This window comes from Rhinoderma darwinii, chromosome 3 (genome assembly GCF_050947455.1).
Source record: "Rhinoderma darwinii isolate aRhiDar2 chromosome 3, aRhiDar2.hap1, whole genome shotgun sequence".
In the NCBI taxonomy this organism is placed as follows: Eukaryota; Metazoa; Chordata; class Amphibia; order Anura; family Rhinodermatidae; genus Rhinoderma; species Rhinoderma darwinii.
In genome coordinates, this window is record NC_134689.1 from 382903351 (window position 1) to 382920931 (window position 17581).

The window sequence follows — 17581 nt, forward strand, 5'->3', positions numbered from 1 at the left end:
TATACATGTATAATGATGAGCGGTATCTCTATATACTGATAATATACATGTATAATGATGAGCGGTATCTCTATATACTGATAATATACATGTATAATGATGAGCGGTATCTCTATATACTGATAATATACATGTATAATGATGAGCGGTATCTCTATATACTGATAATATACATGTATAATGATGAGCTGTATCTCTATATACTGATAATATACATGTATAGTGATGAGCGGTGTCTCTATGTACTGATAATATACATGTATAATGATGAGCTGTATCTCTATATACTGATAATATACATGTATTACGATGAGCGGTGTCTCTATATACTGATAATATACATGTATAATGATGAGTGGTGTCTCTATATATACTGATAATATACATGTATAATGATGAGCGGTATCTCTATATACTGATAATATACATGTATAATGATGAGCGGTATCTCTATATACTGATAATATACATGTATAATGATGAGCGGTATCTCTATATACTGATAATATACATGTATAATGATGAGCGGTATCTCTATATACTGATAATATACATGTATAATGATGAGCGGTATCTCTATATACTGATAATATACATGTATAATGATGAGCGGTATCTCTATATTTGTGTACATTAATTTTTAAGCCTAAAAGGGAACCATAGTATGTGACATCTCGAAGATATGTGGAAGGGAAGTGGAGGGATTTGATATATATAACAGTATATTATCTGCAAACTCTAACAATTTTATCTGGCGAGCGCCAATTTGAATGTCGTGTAAGGATGTGACTGACTGCAAGTGGCAAAGGAGTGGTCAAGGGAAAGTTTTATCAGTAATGGGGAAAGGGGGCAGCCTTGACGTGTTCCTCGAGAGATTGGGATAGGAGATGACTTAAGCCCATTTACAGTAAGGGAAGGCACATGCCTGGGAATGCGACAGAAAAGTATGGAATCGATCACAAACGGCTCGGTGGTGCAACACCGCTGTAAGGAATGGCCAGGAGACTGAATCCAACGCTTTTTCCACGTCGAGACCCAGCAGCATCGTCACAGGGGAATAAGGGTCACAAGCAGAGACTGTGGCTGCCACTACTTGACGGAAGCTTTTAGTTGAGCTTCTATTTCTAAAGGAATCCCAACTGGGCTGGGGTGATAATGGTCCCGAGCATAGTTTGGCAACGGTCTGCTAGGATTTTGGTAAGTAATTTATATTCTTGATTTAAAAGGGAGATGGATCGGTAGGAAGAAGGGTGAGATGGGTTCTGGTCAGACATTAGAAGTATAGTCCTAGTGTCACAGCTTGTGGGTATGTGGTCCCACAAGGCCGCACCGTCGTAGCGGAGAGGCAGCTGGCAAAACAACAGAGCACCCCAGCAATACATGTCCGGCACTAGGGTACCTGAATAGTCCAGACAGTGGCCGGGGCTCTGGCACGGATGGAGGTGAGTGCAGCAGGTTACGCAAGACGTGGCGGATGACAGCAGGTGCAGCACGTTGCACAACACGTGGCGGATCACACAGGACGTGGCAGTTGACTCAGGACGTGGCAAATGACAGCAGGTGCAGTAGACACGAACAGTAGACACGGGATACCATACAGGTAGCAGGGCACTGGTAACAACTGGAACAGGAAAACACTTAGGGACCATTTGCAAGACTGACATGGGATACACTAACAACGTTCAGGCAAGGATCAGAAGGGCAGGGCCCCTTTTTACAGGCCAGGGAATAATAGGAGCAATCAGTCAATCTTAAACATGTGTGCACTCATCAAGGCCGGGAATGAGCTCGAGTGCGCACCCTAGTGGTCGCTGCAGGACAGGACGGCCGCATGTGCTTGCATATCTGGGGAGCAAGACGTCTGCAGGATGAAAGGAGTCTGCGTTCAGCGACCACGGACGTTACAGTATCCCCCTTCTTACGCCCCCTCTTCTTGGGGCCAGAGCGAGAGAGGAACTTCTTAATGAGAGCAGGGGCACTGAGGTTCTCTTCAGGCTCCCTGGACCTCCCCTCAGGACCAAACCCTCAGCAGTCCACCAAACAGAAAGTCCTTCCTCCTACCCTTTTGCAGTCCAGGATCTCCCTCACCTCAAACACATCAGAAGAACCGCTGGGAGCAACTGTGAAACTAGAAGTCTTACTGCAGCGCTTCAAGACTACTGGTTTCAGGAGGGACACATGAAAGGAGTTGGGGATTCTGAGGGTAGGAGGCAGCCGCAGCTTATAGGAGACAGGGTTTATCTGTTGCAGAATCTCAAAAGGACCGAGGAACCTGGGAGCAAACTTGTATGAATGTTCATTGAGGACAACCAGACCTGGAAGATACTGAGGCGGCTCTCTTCTTTTTGTATCCGCTTTTCGCTTCATGCGATTGACTGCCAGAAAAATAGAGGACCGGGTCTGTTGCCAGATTTGCAGAAAGTCTGCAAATGCAGAGTCAGCAGCGGGTACCTGAGATGTAGTCGACACAGGAAGAGGGACTCTAGGATGTTGACTATACACAATATAAAACGGAGTGGAAGTGGTGGACTCATTTGTGTGGTTGTTATTCGAGAACTCGGCCCATGGAAGAAGCTGTACCCAGCTGCATGGAGATGAAGTGGCGGAGATAATTCTCCATGATCTGGTAATCCTCTCTATTTGCCCATTCGACTGGGGGTGATAGGCTGAGGATAATTCAATCTCACATCCAGGAGCTTACAGAGGCCTCTCCAGAATTTTGAGGTAAATTGAACCCCCCGATCGGACACAATGTGAAGGGGCAAGCCATGCAAGCGGAAGATGTGCTGAATAAAGAGACTCGCCAGTCACAGAGCAGAAGGTAGGCCGGTCAGCGGGATAAAATGTGACATCTTTGAGAACCGGTCCACCACCACCCAGACAGTGTTGCATCCTGCTCAGGGAGGAAGGTCTGTGACAAAGTCCATCGCAATGTGCTGCCATGGGGCATTGGGTACAGGCAGTGGTTGGAGCAGGCCGGCAGGCTTGGAGTGAGTAACCTTGTTAGAAGCACACACCGTACACGAAGAGATAAAGTCCACAACATCTTTGGGTAGCGTGGGCCACGAGATGTGATGAGCAATTAGGTCCCGGGTCTAACGAACACCAGCATGCCCAGCCAGTTTAAAGCTGTGTCCCCAGCTGAGAAATCTTCCCCTGTCTGCCAACCGAACAAAAGTCCTCACCGGAGGGATGTCTCTAACCCGCAAAGGATTGGCAGTGACGATGCAGGACGGGTCTATGATACTTTGAAGGAACTCCGCCGTGTCATCCGTCTCAAATTACCTGGACAGGGCATTGGCCCTCACATTCTTGTCAGCGGGACGGTAGTGGAGCACAAATTGGAAAAGGTTGAAGAACAGCGACCACCTGGCTTGACGGGGATATATTCGTTGAGCGGACTGGAGATTGGTGAGGTTCTTGTGGTCGGTGTAGATCAGGATGGGGTGAGCTGCGTCCTCTAGAAGATGTCTCCTCTCCTCCAGAGCTAATATGATGGCCAGTAGCTCCCGATCCCCAATAGAGTAAGCGCTCTGCAGAAGAAAAAAGTCTCGAGTAATAGCCACATACTACTGCCTTTCCTTTGGAGCTCCTCTGGAACAAAAGTGCACCTGCACCAACAGAAGAAGCGTCCACCTCCAATGAAGCTGAGGTTAGTAATCATCCCTGCCGGTGGTTGATGGGCCATCGTAGGGGGATGACAGAACGCCGAGGTGAGGGCAGGGAACCACAACGGTCATCGCTCTGGTGTACGCATTTGGTTTAAAGGTACCATTTGTAGGTGACCAGGCGACCGCCGGATCGAGGTCAGGAGGTCGGGTAGTTTGAAAGCCCGAGTTGCTATGTGCCCCAGGGCTGGTGACCCCTGGGTGCCCTAACTCACTGGGGGTGGGATCCCACTGAGTGAAGGCACATTTGCACGCACTCTTCTTTCACACTTCTAAGCACACACCTTTTTTCTTCCGGCCTTCTGGCTGGGAGATGAGGAATTTTTTATACCTGGCGGATGTCCAGGTTGTATCACAGTGCACATCCACTTATTTAATTTTGTTTTTCACTGTGTGTTTGTCACGTTTGTCACAAGGATTTTGGGATGCGGTGCCCTTTTGGGACCCTCCTGAGGTCTAGGGGGAAAATGTGTGGCCATCTGGTTCCGTTTTCCCCTGCAACCCGGCCTCCCTTCTTCGGAGGGGAGGTGCACCTTTGATGCAGGCTCCTAGGTGGACACTGGGGTGGCAGCCCAGGTAGTCCCTGCCTACTTGCAACGACCCGCCCTAGGCAACGGGGTACAACTGGGTGACGGTCCCTACACTCAATAGGTGCACGACAAACAAACAGACAAGGGTACAAAGAAGCCAGGGAAATTGGGAAGTTGCCCACGGGAACACCGTGAGCAACAAGCGAGGTGAACGAGCCGAGTCAAACCAGGAGATGAGCGAGGTACAAAAACGCAGAGCAGAAGAGTGGTCAGAAAAGCCAAGGTCAATCACAAGCAGAGGATCAGTAGTTCAAGAAGCTGCAGCAGGGCCAGGAAACAAACAGAGAAGAATCACAAGCAAAGGAGGAACAAGAAAGGCAAGTATAAATAGACAGAGGGCGGGAGCTAGCTCCATCTGGCCAGGCTGTGATAGGCTCTCCCACTCCTAAGCCTGCCATCCTGGGTGGTGGAAGATGGAGTCAGTCTCACAGACATAGAAGCAGGTGCAGACTGATTACCTATGGGCGTCGACACAGAAGTTGTGTCTGGCAGATCCTTTACAGTACCCCCGCCTTTTATGAGGGGCCACCGGACCCTTTCTAGGTGGACCTGGTTTATTGGGGAAACGAAGGTGGAACCTCCTGAGCTATACCCCAGAGTGAACATCCAGGGCAGGTACCCAAGTCCTCTCCTCAGGCCCGTATCCCCTCCAATGGACCAGGTACTGGAGGGAGCCTTGGACCATCCTGCTGTCCACAATCTTGGTCACCTCGAATTCTACCCCCTCAGGGGTGAGAACAGGGACCGGAGGTTTCCTCGAGGGAGCCAAGGATGGGGAGCAGCGTTTAAGGAGGGAGGCATGAAACACGTCGTGTACTCGAAAAGACGGGGACAACTCCAGTCGGAAGGAGACAGGGTTAAGGACTTCAATGACCTTGTATGGCCCTATAATCCGGGGAGCAAACTTCTTGGACGGGACTTTAAGATGAAAATTCTTTGACGATAGCCACACCAGATCCCCGACCACAAACAAGGGGTTAGCAGAACGTTTTCTATCTGTTTGAGTTTTTTGTATGCTCTGGGACTCTTCTAGGTTCTTCTGAACCTGGGCCCAGACTGTGCACAGTTCCCGATGAACGACATCTACCTCGGGATTGTTGGAACTACCAGGTGAAACGGAGGAGAACCGTGGACTAAACCCAAAATTACAGAAAAAGGGGGAGACCCCTGACGAGTTACTGACCCGGTTATTAAGGGAAAATTCGGCGAGGGGAATGAATGAGACCAAATCATATTGACAGTCAGAGATAAAACACCTTAAATATTGTTCTAGAGACTGATTAGTCCTCTCAGTTTGGCCATTAGTTTCAGGATGGAAGGCCGAGGAGAAGGACAGATCAATCTCCAACTTTTTACAGAAGGCTCTCCAAAACAATGAAATAAATTCTACCCCTCTGTCAGAAACAATATTGACAGGGATCCCATGGAGATGCAGGATGTGTTTGACAAACAAGGTAGCTAACGTCTTAGCATTGGGTAGTTTCTTGAGGGGCACAAAGTGGCACATTTTACTGAAGCGGTCTACTACAACCCACACCACCGACTTGCCTTGAGATGGAGGCAAATCGGTGAAGAAATCCATGGAGATATGGGTCCAAGGTCTCTGGGGAACGGGTAAAGAACATAGTAAGCCCGCTGGTCGGGACCTGGGAGTCTTAGACCTAGCACAAACTTCACAAGCGGCTACGTAGGCCTTAACGTCTTTGAGCAACCCAGGCTACCAATAGTTTCTGGCAATGAGGTGCTTGGTACCCAGGATGCCTGGATGGCCAGATAGTGCCGAGTCATGATTTTCCCTAAGTACCCTTAGCCGGAATTGCAGGATAACAAACAGCTGGTTCTCAGGAAGGTTCCCGGGAGCTGAACCTTAATCAGCCGCAATTTCAGAGACTAAATCAAAATCAATAGAGGAAATGATTATATCTGCAGGCAAAACACAAGCAGGATCTTCCTCCAAAGGAGGGCTGGCCATGAAGCTATGCGACAGTGCATCAGCCTTAATATTTTTAGACCCAGCCCTATAGGTGACCAAAAAGTTGAATCTGGTAAAAAATAACGCCCATCGAGCTTGTCTCGGGTTTAGCCTCCGGGCAGATTCTAGGAAAACCAGATTCTTGTGGTCGGTAAGGACCGTAACCTGGTGCCTAGCCCCCTCCAGGAAGTGGCGCCACTCTTCAAATGCCCATTTAATGGCTGAGAGTTCGCGGTTGCCAATATCATAGTTACTCTCAGTGGGCGAAAACTTGATGGAGAAGTAGGCACAGGGGCGGAGATGGGTGAGGGACCTGGTACCCTGGGACAAGACAGCCCCCACTCCCACCTCGGACGCGTCAACCTCCACGATAAATGGCTCCATTTGGTTGGGCTGAACCAGCACTGGAGCAGAGATAAAGCACTTCTTAAGGACCTCAAAAGCCTGGACAGCCTCAGGAGGCCAGTGGAGGAGATCAGCACCTTTGCGAGTGAGATCCGTAAGAGGCTTAGTGATGACCGAGAAGTTAGCAATAAATCTCCTGTAATAATTAGCGAACCCCAGGAAGCACTGTAACGCCTTTAGGGAGGCAGGTTGGACCCATTCCGACACAGCCTGGACCTTGGCGGGGTCCATGCGGAATTCATGAGGAGTGAGGATTTGACCAAAAAACGGTATCTCCTGCACCCCAAACACACATTTTTCGGTCTTAGCAAACAGTTTTTTTCCCGAAGGGCCTGGAGCACCTTCCTGACATGCTCAATGTGGGAGGACCAGTCCTTGGAAAACACAAGTATGTCATCAAGGTACACTACAAGAAATACCCCCAGGTAGTCTCTTAAAACCTCATTTATGAAATTCTGGAAGACCGCGGGAGCATTACACAACCCAACGGGCATGACGAGGTATTCGAAATGACCTTCGGGCGTGTTAAACGCAGTCTTCCACTCATCCCCCTCTTTGATGCAGATAAGGTTATAAGCCCCCCCGTAGATCAAACTTAGAGAATCATTGGGCCCCCTGAACCTGATTGAAGAGACCAGGAATCAAAGGAAGGGGATACTGGTTCCTTACAGTGACCTTATTCAAGTTTCGGTAGTCAATGCATGGCCTAAGACCACCATCCTTCTTCCCTACGAAGAAGAAGCCAGCACCTACCGGAGAAGTAGAGGGGTGAATGTAACCCTTGGCCAGGCATTCCTGGATATACTCTCTCATGGCTTCACGATCAGGACAAGGGAGATTAAATATCCTACCCTTAGGGAGCTTAGCTCCTGGTACCAATTCAATTGCGCAATCATATTCTCTATGAGGTGGTAACACTTCGGAGGCCTCTTTAGAGAAAACATCAGCGATGCCCTGAACAAACTCAGGTAGAGTGTTCACCTCCTCAGGGAGAGAAATAGAATTAACAGGAAAACATGACGTCATGCATTCATTACCCCATTTGGTAAGATCCCCAGTATTCCAGTCAAAAGTGGGATTATGCAACTGCAACCAGGGAAGGCCTAAAACCAAATCGGACGATAATCCCTGCATCACCAGTACAGAGAGCTGCTCCAAATGCATGGAGCCCACAAGGAGTTCAAAAACAGGGGTATGCTGTGTAAAATAACCATTAGCAAGTGGAGTGGAGTCGATACCCACTACCGGGACAGGTTTAGGCAAATCAATCAATGGCATAGCTAGAGACATAGCAAATTCCACAGACATAATATTAGCAGAAGACCCTGAATCCACGAAGGCACTGTCGGTAGCAGACCTACCATCAAAAGAGACCTGAAAGGGAAGCAAGATTTTATTAAGTTTCATATTTACGGGAAATACCTGTGTGCCCAAGTGACCTCCCCGATGGTCACTTAGGCGCGGAAGTTCTTCCGGCTGCTTATTCTTACGCCTAGGACAGTTGTTCACTTGATGCTTGTCATCCCCACAGTAGAAGCAGAGACCATTCTTCCTGCGGAACGCTCTACGCTGTTGGGGGGACACAGAGGCCCCGAGTCTCATAGGTACCTCCAAGTCTTCCGTGGAAGAACAAAGCAACGGAACCTCAGGAGGCATCATGGGGGAGTCAGAGGAGAAAACACAAACACGTTCAAGTCGTCGTTCCCTGAGACGTCGGTCAAGTTGTACCGCTAAAGCCATAACCTGATCTAGGGAGTCAGAAGAGGGATAGCTAACTAGCAGGTCTTTCAGGGCGTTCGACAGACCCAATCTAAACTGGCACCTTAAGGCAGGGTCATTCCACCGAGAAGCTACGCACCACTTCCTAAAGTCAGAACAATACTCCTCAACAGGTCTCTTACCCTGACGTAAGGTCACCAGCCGACTCTCGGCAAAGATAGTCTTGTCAGTCTCGTCATAAATGAGCCCGAGAGCAGAAAAGAAAAGATCAACGGAGGAAAGTTCAGGGGCATCAGGAGCCAAGGAGAAGGCCCATTCTTGGGGCCCGTCCTGGAGCCGGGACATAATTATACCCAACCGCTGGCTCTCAGAACCAGAGGAGTTGGGCTTTAAGCGAAAATAGAGCCTACAACTCACCGGAAAGGAGAAAAAAGTCTTCCGGTCCCCTGAGAACCGGTCAGGCAACTTGAGGTGGGGTTCAAGAGGTGAGGTGAGGGGCACTACAAGGGTAGCATCAGGCTGGTTGTCCATCTAAGCCAGGGCCTGGACCTGTAGGGAGAGGCCCTGCATTTGCTGAGCCAGGGTCTCAAGGGGGTCCATAGTAGTGTGAGGGACCAGGGTAGACTAGGTATATGGGCTTGTGATTATGTAATGACGGGGTAGGGAAACAGACAAGTGAGCCCTAATCTACCCGCCACTCAGTCCCTGCCTACTTGCAACGACCCGCCCTAGGCGACGGGGTACAACTGGGCGACGGTCCCTACACTCAATAGGTGCACGACAGACAAACAGACAAGGGTACAAAGAATAAATCCAAGAAAATATGATCGACACAAGCACATGAAAATTATATAGAAATGTACAAAATTTTATTGAAATAAAAACATGAAACAATTAAAACTGGAACAGGGAATAAGTCACTCAATAAAAAGACATCAAATCGATCACACACCGGATATGAATATTACGTAAGTATATAAGCAGTATACATGCCTATAGATATGCTGAAAGATATAAATATTACGTAAGTATGTAAGCAGTATACATGTTGTTGAAACAGCAAGAGAGAATTGTGTATATACTCATGCAGAGCTGTGTCTAATGGAGCCGAAGTAAGTTATGACAAAAAAATGTCCAGCATGCAATCTAGCACACCTATGTAAAGGTATGTGACAACAATTACGTATAAGTGCATAGGTGCAGTAGTTGTCTGGATGAGCATGCAGGGCTAGCAAAGGTCATAGCCCATAATGTGGATGCTGAAAGATAAGCACTGGAATGTTAAATGTGCAATGTACATGGGCTCACAAAAAAGACAGAGAAAAGACAAGAGAAACTCAATTGCAGCTGTCTAACAGGGAGGAAATGTAAGACATACCGGTAGACATGGTGGAGGCGTGAAAGAGATGTCTGTACCCGACGCGCGTTTCGGCAACTGCCTTCGTCCGGGGTTGAAGGGTACAAAGAAGCCAGGGAAATGGGGAAGTTGCCCACGGGAACACCGTGAGCAACAAGCGAGGTGAACGAGCCGAGTCAAACCAGGAGGTGAGCGAGGTACAAAAACGCAGAGAAGAAGAGTGGTCAGAAAAGCCAAGGTCAATCACAAGCAGAGGATCAGTAGTTCAAGAAGCTGCAGCAGGGCCAGGAAACAAACAGAGAAGAATCACAAGCAAAGAAGGAACAGGAAAGGCAGGTATAAATAGACAGAGGGCGGGAGCTAGCTCCGTCTGGCCAGGCTGTGATAGGCTCTCCCACTCCTAAGCCTGCCATCCTGGGTGGTGGAAGATGGAGTCAGTCTCACAGACATAGAAGCAGGTGCAGACTGATTACCTATGGGCGTCGACACAGAAGTTGTGTCTGGCAGATCCTTTACACGCACTTCTCCAGTTTGGCATATAAACAATTCTCCCTTAATCGTAGTAGAACTTGACGAACATGCCTCCGATGAGTTGTCGGATCTGGGGAGAAAATCAAAATATGATAGAGATAAACTAACATAGAGGAGATCTCGAAAGATATCATTGACGAATTCTTGGACCGCGGGAGCGTTACACAGTCCGAATGGCAAAACTAGGTATTCGTAGTGCCCATCTCGGGTGTTGAACGCCGTCTTCCACTCGTCCCCTTGATGGATTCGGATCAAATTATAAGCCCCTCGCAAGTCTAATTTTGAAAAAATTCTGCCTCCTCGTATATGATCAAACAGTTTGGATATAAGTAGCAAACCAAACAATGCCCCCAGATATACCAGGGGTCCTAGTGACTGATAGTATAGACCAGAAAAAGAAACAAGTCACGACCATATAAGTGAAAAAATACAAAAAATACTTTATTAAAGTCAATTAGACACAAGCAAATTAGACAAAACTAGACAGAATAAAATTACATAACCCTCGCAGGATAAAAAGATGGAATCAGAACATAAAAGCAGCGGAGACACCCAGATAGTATTCTGATCACAAAGTCGCCCAGATTGCTAAAGTGCATAAATAGTCAATTTTAAGCAGGTGCTAGGTATGGTACATTTGCACAGATTGATATATAGACATAGATAGATGTAAGTACAATCGAAAAAATATATAACGTCTAAACGGCAGTATACCTACACGTGCAGAGTACAGGGATAGCCGGGAGACCAAGGCCAGGGGACCGCTGCCAGACCCGACACGCATTTCGCTGATGCTTCGTCAGGGGTTGATGTCCAACTCACCCACAAAGCCCTAAATAGTCCCTCCTCTCAAGTGGTTTCATGTGGAGCATAAATTGATGATAAGTGCCAGCTGTTTCCCATCGGGTAGCTCAGTGTTCAGCGGCGGTCACCAATGACAGCCGCCGATACGCCCTGCCAGCCCACGATAGTGTCCTATCGTATAGCCTTGTGGTGTGAGCCCCGTCCTCTCGTGCACGCCTCCAGCAGCCAAGCCACGCAGGGCAGACAGGGAGCAAGAGAATACTCCCCTGTCTCACGCGGCGCCGCGGCCAAGGGCAAACACAGGGAATGGAACAAGAAGAAGACTATCCTAAAGTACCAGAACTAAGTGTACTCACATCACTAATTTCCCAATCCCAGTTTCAAAATATTGCCAAAAATAGGGATAAAAAGCTGAATGCGCCGATATATACCGAGCCGAGGCGTCACGTTGCTAAGCAACAGTGCAGCACAGGAACAGTGGTTGCTGTCCGAGGTGCTGAAGGCAGTAACAAGGCAGTCAGAGCGGCTGCCGCTGTCCAAAGTGCTGAAACTGGCCAGAAGTGCTCTGATGCAGCAAAAAAACTGGAACAAAGAACCGAAAATGAATGACAGTGCTCTGAGGGTGAAAAAAAGGGAAAAAACGAAAAGATAGAAAATGAAAACGTGAAAAAACGTGAACATGCAGAAAAGGGACGGATAAATGTGTCGGAAATCTGGAGACTGTGTAAAAAAGAAAATGTATTAGTAGACAAATAATGCAGTAACTTAAGGTGCGTGAACAATGGAAAATGAATATGAATGTACAGACCAATTATAGCTTGAGAGGTAACGCCGCTACAAGCCGACCACCGCAAACTAAATAAATATATATATATATATATATATATATATATATAAATATGTGGATATAGCTATTAATAGGAAGGATGGAATACATCCAAAACAAAATAGTGTGGGTGATGATAAATTTGGACCAACTATTGACAAAGATACCAAAAGTATGAGTGAATAATTGAAGTGAACGTAGTGAGTCATATCAGACTAAATAATGTATATGATTCACGTAGTACTGATAAATACAGTATATCAAGACAGTTGCAGATATTATAGATAACATATTAAGAACATATATAATAACATATTAATAGGTACAGCGTTTTATACCAGTCTGTGCAAAAGGGTACCAGAAAATAAAAAAATAAAAATAAATTAGGGGACAGCGATTCTGCGCGAAAAAAAAATATATATACCTGAGTAATCAGATACAAAATTGAGCAAACCACAATTGTTCGCCCATAAATAATATTAATATAAAAGCATAGTTATATGCAATGATTACAAAATAATTCAGGCGGGCAAATATGTCCATAATAGCCAATGGAATCAAGTTGTAAAATCTGATCAAGTGCAATCAGTGAATCATGCTGGACGCAGGCCGCCCTCAATCAATTGCGAAGGTGACCAAAAGGGGAACCCAACTCGATACCGGTCATAGATGAAATTACAGGATGTAGATCTGGATTTAAAGTAAAGACATCATAGGGTGCGAAACTGGAACCTCCATGTTAGATGGAGTAACGGGAGCCATGCTGAAAAGTAACAAACTGTAGCGCCCATGGCCGTGGGCCGTCGAGTTTACTCACCTCCCGACGCCCGCAACCATGGATCTATGAGCGCTGGCCTCCGTCTCCCTCCTAGAAGATGCCAGCACTCACTTCCGCTCCGTCCGGCTGGGTCCCGTAGGGTGCGCGCGCACGCTCGCGCCCGGCCTTAAAGGCAATTAGGAAATCATCATCACTATCAACTGCCACGATTTCCTGGTCTATAAGAAGGCCCCTGGCCTTCTAATCCTTGCCTGAGCGTTGTTAGTCTTTCCCAGTCTGTCTCGCAAATGGTCCCTTAGTGTCTCCCATTCCAGCTGTTACCCGTGCCTTGTTACCGTTCCTGTATTCCGTATTGTTCCTGTGCCTGCCCGCTTGAAGTGCCATCTGCCACGTCAAGTGTCTTCTGCCACGTCAAGTGCCATCTGCCACGTCAATTGCCCTCTGCCACATCAAGCGCCATCTGCCACGTCAAGTGCCATCTGCCACGTCAAGTGTCTTCTGCCACGTCAAGTGCCATCTGCCACGTCAAGTGTCTTCTGCCACGTCAAGTGTCATCTGCCACGTCAAGTACCATCTGCCACATCAAGTGTCTACCGCTCATCGGATACTGCCCGCCACGTCTGGCACCACTTGCCGCACCTGCCTCCACCCGTGCTGAAGCCACAGCCACCGCCCGGACTAATTCAGGTACCCAAGCATTACTGTCTGCCATTTTACTTTCGCATAGACTGTGACCTGGTCAGCTGCCTCCCCGCTACGGCGGAGTGGCCTAGTGGGTCCACAAACCCAGTGTCCGTGACAGTACGCTCAGGTCATGGAACCCGCTGGCCAGCCCAAGACCCCAGTACAGAAGATTCAGACAGAGATGCAGGACCTACGCACACGTCAGGATCAACACCTTGAGGCGGTGAATTCTATCATGGTCCGCCTGGATCTACTCGCGGTTCCACCCCCGGTTCTTCCTCCTGAAGCTGTTGCCGTGCCACTGCCTGTTGCTCCCCCTGTTTGTTCCGGATCCTCAGTTCCTCTGCCTCTTCCTCCTCGCTACAATGGTGACCCCAGAGCATGCAGAGGATTTCTCAATCAATGCATGGTGCATTTTAGGCTACGGCCTCATCTCTTCCCCTCCGAGGAGGCCAAAGTAGCGTTCATTATCTCCCTCCTCGCTGGCAAGGCCCTCGCATGGGCGAACCCAATCTTGGAGCAACAAGGACCTGTATCCTCGGACCTAGCCTTTTTCCTGCAGTCCTTTCGTGCCGTGTTCGAGGAGCCGGGTCGAACATCCTCTGCCGCAGCCACTCTGCTGATCCTCAAGTAAGAAGGCTCCACAGTAGGGGAGTATGCGATCTCCTTCCGTACCCTAGCAGCTGAGCTGGCATGGAACAATGAGGCACTGGTGGCGACCTTCTGGCAGGGACTGTCCTCTCACATCAAGGACGAACTGACAGTCCGCGACCTTCCTTCTACCTTGGATGCCCTCATCCTGTTAGCCACCCGGGTTGATACGAGAATCCGGGAGCACTCTCAAGAGGTTCGTCAGGAGAGCCGGGCCCACAGACCAGCACCCTCTGCCCAGAGACCACTATTGTCCACTCCTAGTGCGCTACCTGAGGAACCCATGCAGGTCGACAGAGTCCGGTAATCTGAACAGGAGAAGCAGCGCAGACGCTCCTCTGGACTTTGTATGTATTGCGGCCTCAAGGGTCATTTTGTGCACCAATGCCCACAGAAACCGGGAAACTCCAGTACCAAGGGTTGGCTGGAGAGGCAACTCTAGGTGGAAAGTCTCCAAACGTTAAAACCTCTTCCAAATTATCGATACCTGTGGCCATCGTCACCGGACAGGCATCACATCCTTCCTCCGCCTATCTTGACTCTGGAGCGGCTGCTAATTTTATCCACCAAGATCTAGTGGATCGGTTTCAACTACCCACAGTCCGCTGGAGAGACCCCTGGCAGTTGCCTCTGTGAATGGTCTACCGTTGCCTGATCCAATCATGCTCATCACTGAGCCGTTGACATTACGGGTCGGAGCTCTTCACTCAGAACAGATCTCCTTCCTGGTACTACCCAAGGCTATCAAACCTATCCTGCTGGATCTGCCATGGCTCCGTCTACACGCCCCGACACTCGACTGGAGTTCTGGAGAAGTTCTTCAATGGAGTTCCAGATGCCATAGCCATTGCCTGTCACAAGTCCGTCCTGTTGTGGCCCCTCTACCTCAGTCACTCTCCGATCTACCTTCTCAGTATGCCAGTTTTGCGGATGTCTTCTACAAACGAGAGGCTGAGACGTTGCCTCCACATCGGAATTATGACTGTCCCATTGAACTGCTTCCCAATGCTTCTCTCCCCTGTGGACGAGTATATCCTCTCTCCTTGCCAGAGACTTTATCGATGTCAGCCTATATCAAGGAGAACTTGGAGAGGGGTTTTATTCAAAAATCTTCCTCCCTGGCCGGGGCAGGATTCTTCTTCGTTAAAAAGAGAGATGGATCTCTCCGACCCTGCATTGACTACCGTGGTCTCAATCAGATCACGGTCAAGAAAAAATACCCGTTGCCACCCATTTCCGAGCTGTTTGATCGCATACGAGGAGCCAAAAATTTTTCCAAGCTAGATCTGCGGGGGGCCTATAATCTAATCCGGATTCGCCGGGGTGACGAATGGAAGACGGCATTTAACACCCGCGATGGGCACTACGAATACCTAGTGATGCCCTTCGGATTGTGTAACGCTCCCGCAGTATTTCAGGAGTTCGTTAATGACATCTTCCGAGATCTTCTCTATACGTGTGTTGTAGTTTATCTCTATGATATTCTAATTTTCTCCCCAGATCTGATGACCCATCGGAGGCATGTTCGTCAAGTTCTTCTGCGACTAAGAGAGAATCGCTTGTATGCCAAGTTAGAGAAATGCACCTTTGAAAAGAGGTCTTTGCCCTTTCTGGGCTATGTCATCTCGGATCAAGGCCTTAAGATGGACCCTGAGAAGTTAAAGTCTGTCCTGGAATGGCCACGTCCTCAAGGCCTAAGGGCCATACAGCGGTTCCTGGGTTTCGCCAATTTCTACCGCCAGTTTATTCCGAACTTTTCTTCTCTGACGGCCCCCATCTCTACCCTTACCAAGAAGGGTGTGAACGCCAAGGTATGGACTCCAGAGGCAAAGTCCGCATTCATTACCCTCAAGAAAGCCTTCACTTCAGCTTCGATCCTCCATCACCCTGACGTATCTCAGCAGTTCTCACTGGAAGTGGACGCTTCCTCTGTTGGTGCAGGCGCACTTCGGTTCCAGAGGAGCTCCAAAGGAAAGGCAGTAGTATGTGGCTACTACTCAAGACTGTTTTCCACTGCTGAGCGCAATTATTCCATTGGAGATCGGGAGCTACTGGCTATCAAATTGGCTCTGGAGGAGTGGAGACATCTTCTGGAGGGCGCTGCTCACCCCATCCTGATCTTCACCGACCACAAGAATCTCACTTACCTTCAGTCCGCTCAAAGACTGAATCCTCGTCAAGCCAGGTGGTCACTGTTCTTCACCCGTTTCCAATTTCTGCTCCACTACCGTCCCGCTGACAAGAACGTGAGGGCCGATGCCCTGTCCAGATCATTTGAAACGGAAGACACGGTGGAGTCCCTTCAGACGATCATAGACCCATCCTGCGTTGTCACCGCCAATCCTCTGCAGCTTAGAAATATCCCTCCGGGGAGAACTTTTGTTCGGTTGGCAGACAGAAAAAGAATTCTCCGCTGGGGACACCGTTCTAAACTAGCTGGGCACGCCGGTGTCCATAAAACCCAAGACCTGATCGCTCGTCACTTCTGGTGGCCCACGCTACCTAAGGATGTTCTGGACTTTGTCTCTGCTTGCACGGTGTGTGCCTCTAACAAAGTGACTCACAGCAAGCCTGCCAGCCTGCTTCAACCCCTGCCTGTACCCAGTGCCCCCTGGTCACGGACCTTCCTCTCTCAGCAGGATGCAACACCATCTGGGTGGTGGTGGACCGGTTCTCTAAGATGGCACATTTTATCCCGCTGACCAGCCTACCCTCTGCTACTCGTCTGGCAAGTCTCTTCATTCAGCACATCTTCCGCTTGCATGGCTTGCCTCTTCACATTGTGTCCGACCGGGGGGTTCAGTTTACCTCCAAGTTCTGGAGAGCCCCCAGTCCAATGGGCAAGTTGAGAGGATCAACCAGATCATGGAAAATTACCTCCGCCACTTCATCTCTTCACAGCACGATAACTGGGTACAGCTTCTTCCATGGGCGGAGTTTTCATATAATAACCACACAAGTGAGTCCACCACCTCCACTCCGTTTCACATCGTGTACAGTCAACATCCCAGAGTTCCTCTTCCAGTGTCGACTTCATCTCAGGTACCCGCTGCTGACTCTGCATATGGGGACTTCCTGCAAATCTGGCAACAGACCCGGTCCTCTATTTTGCTGGCGGTAGATCGCATGAAGCGTAAGGCAGATACCAAGAGAAGAGAGCCGCCTCAGTATCTTCCTGGGACGAATGTCTGGCTGTCCTCTCGGAAACATTCGCTTGAGGGTGCCTTCATACAAGTTTGCTCCCAGGTTCCTTGGTCCTTTCGAGATCCTGCAACAAATTAACCCTGTCTCCTATAAGCTGCGGCTGCCCCCTACCCTCAGAATCCCTAACTCCTTCCATGTGTCCCTCCTGAAACCAGTGGTCCTGAACCGCTACAGCAAGACCTCTAGTTCCACAGTTGCTCCCAGCGGTCCTTCTGATGTATTCGAGGTAAAGGAGATCCTGGACTGCAAGAGCGTAGGAGGAAGGACTTTCTATTTGGTGGACTGGAGAGGGTTTGGTCCTGAGGAGAGGTCCTGGGAGCCAGAAGAGAACCTCAGCGCCCCTACTCTTATTAAAAAGTTCCTCTCACTCTGGCCCCAAGAAGAGGGGGCAT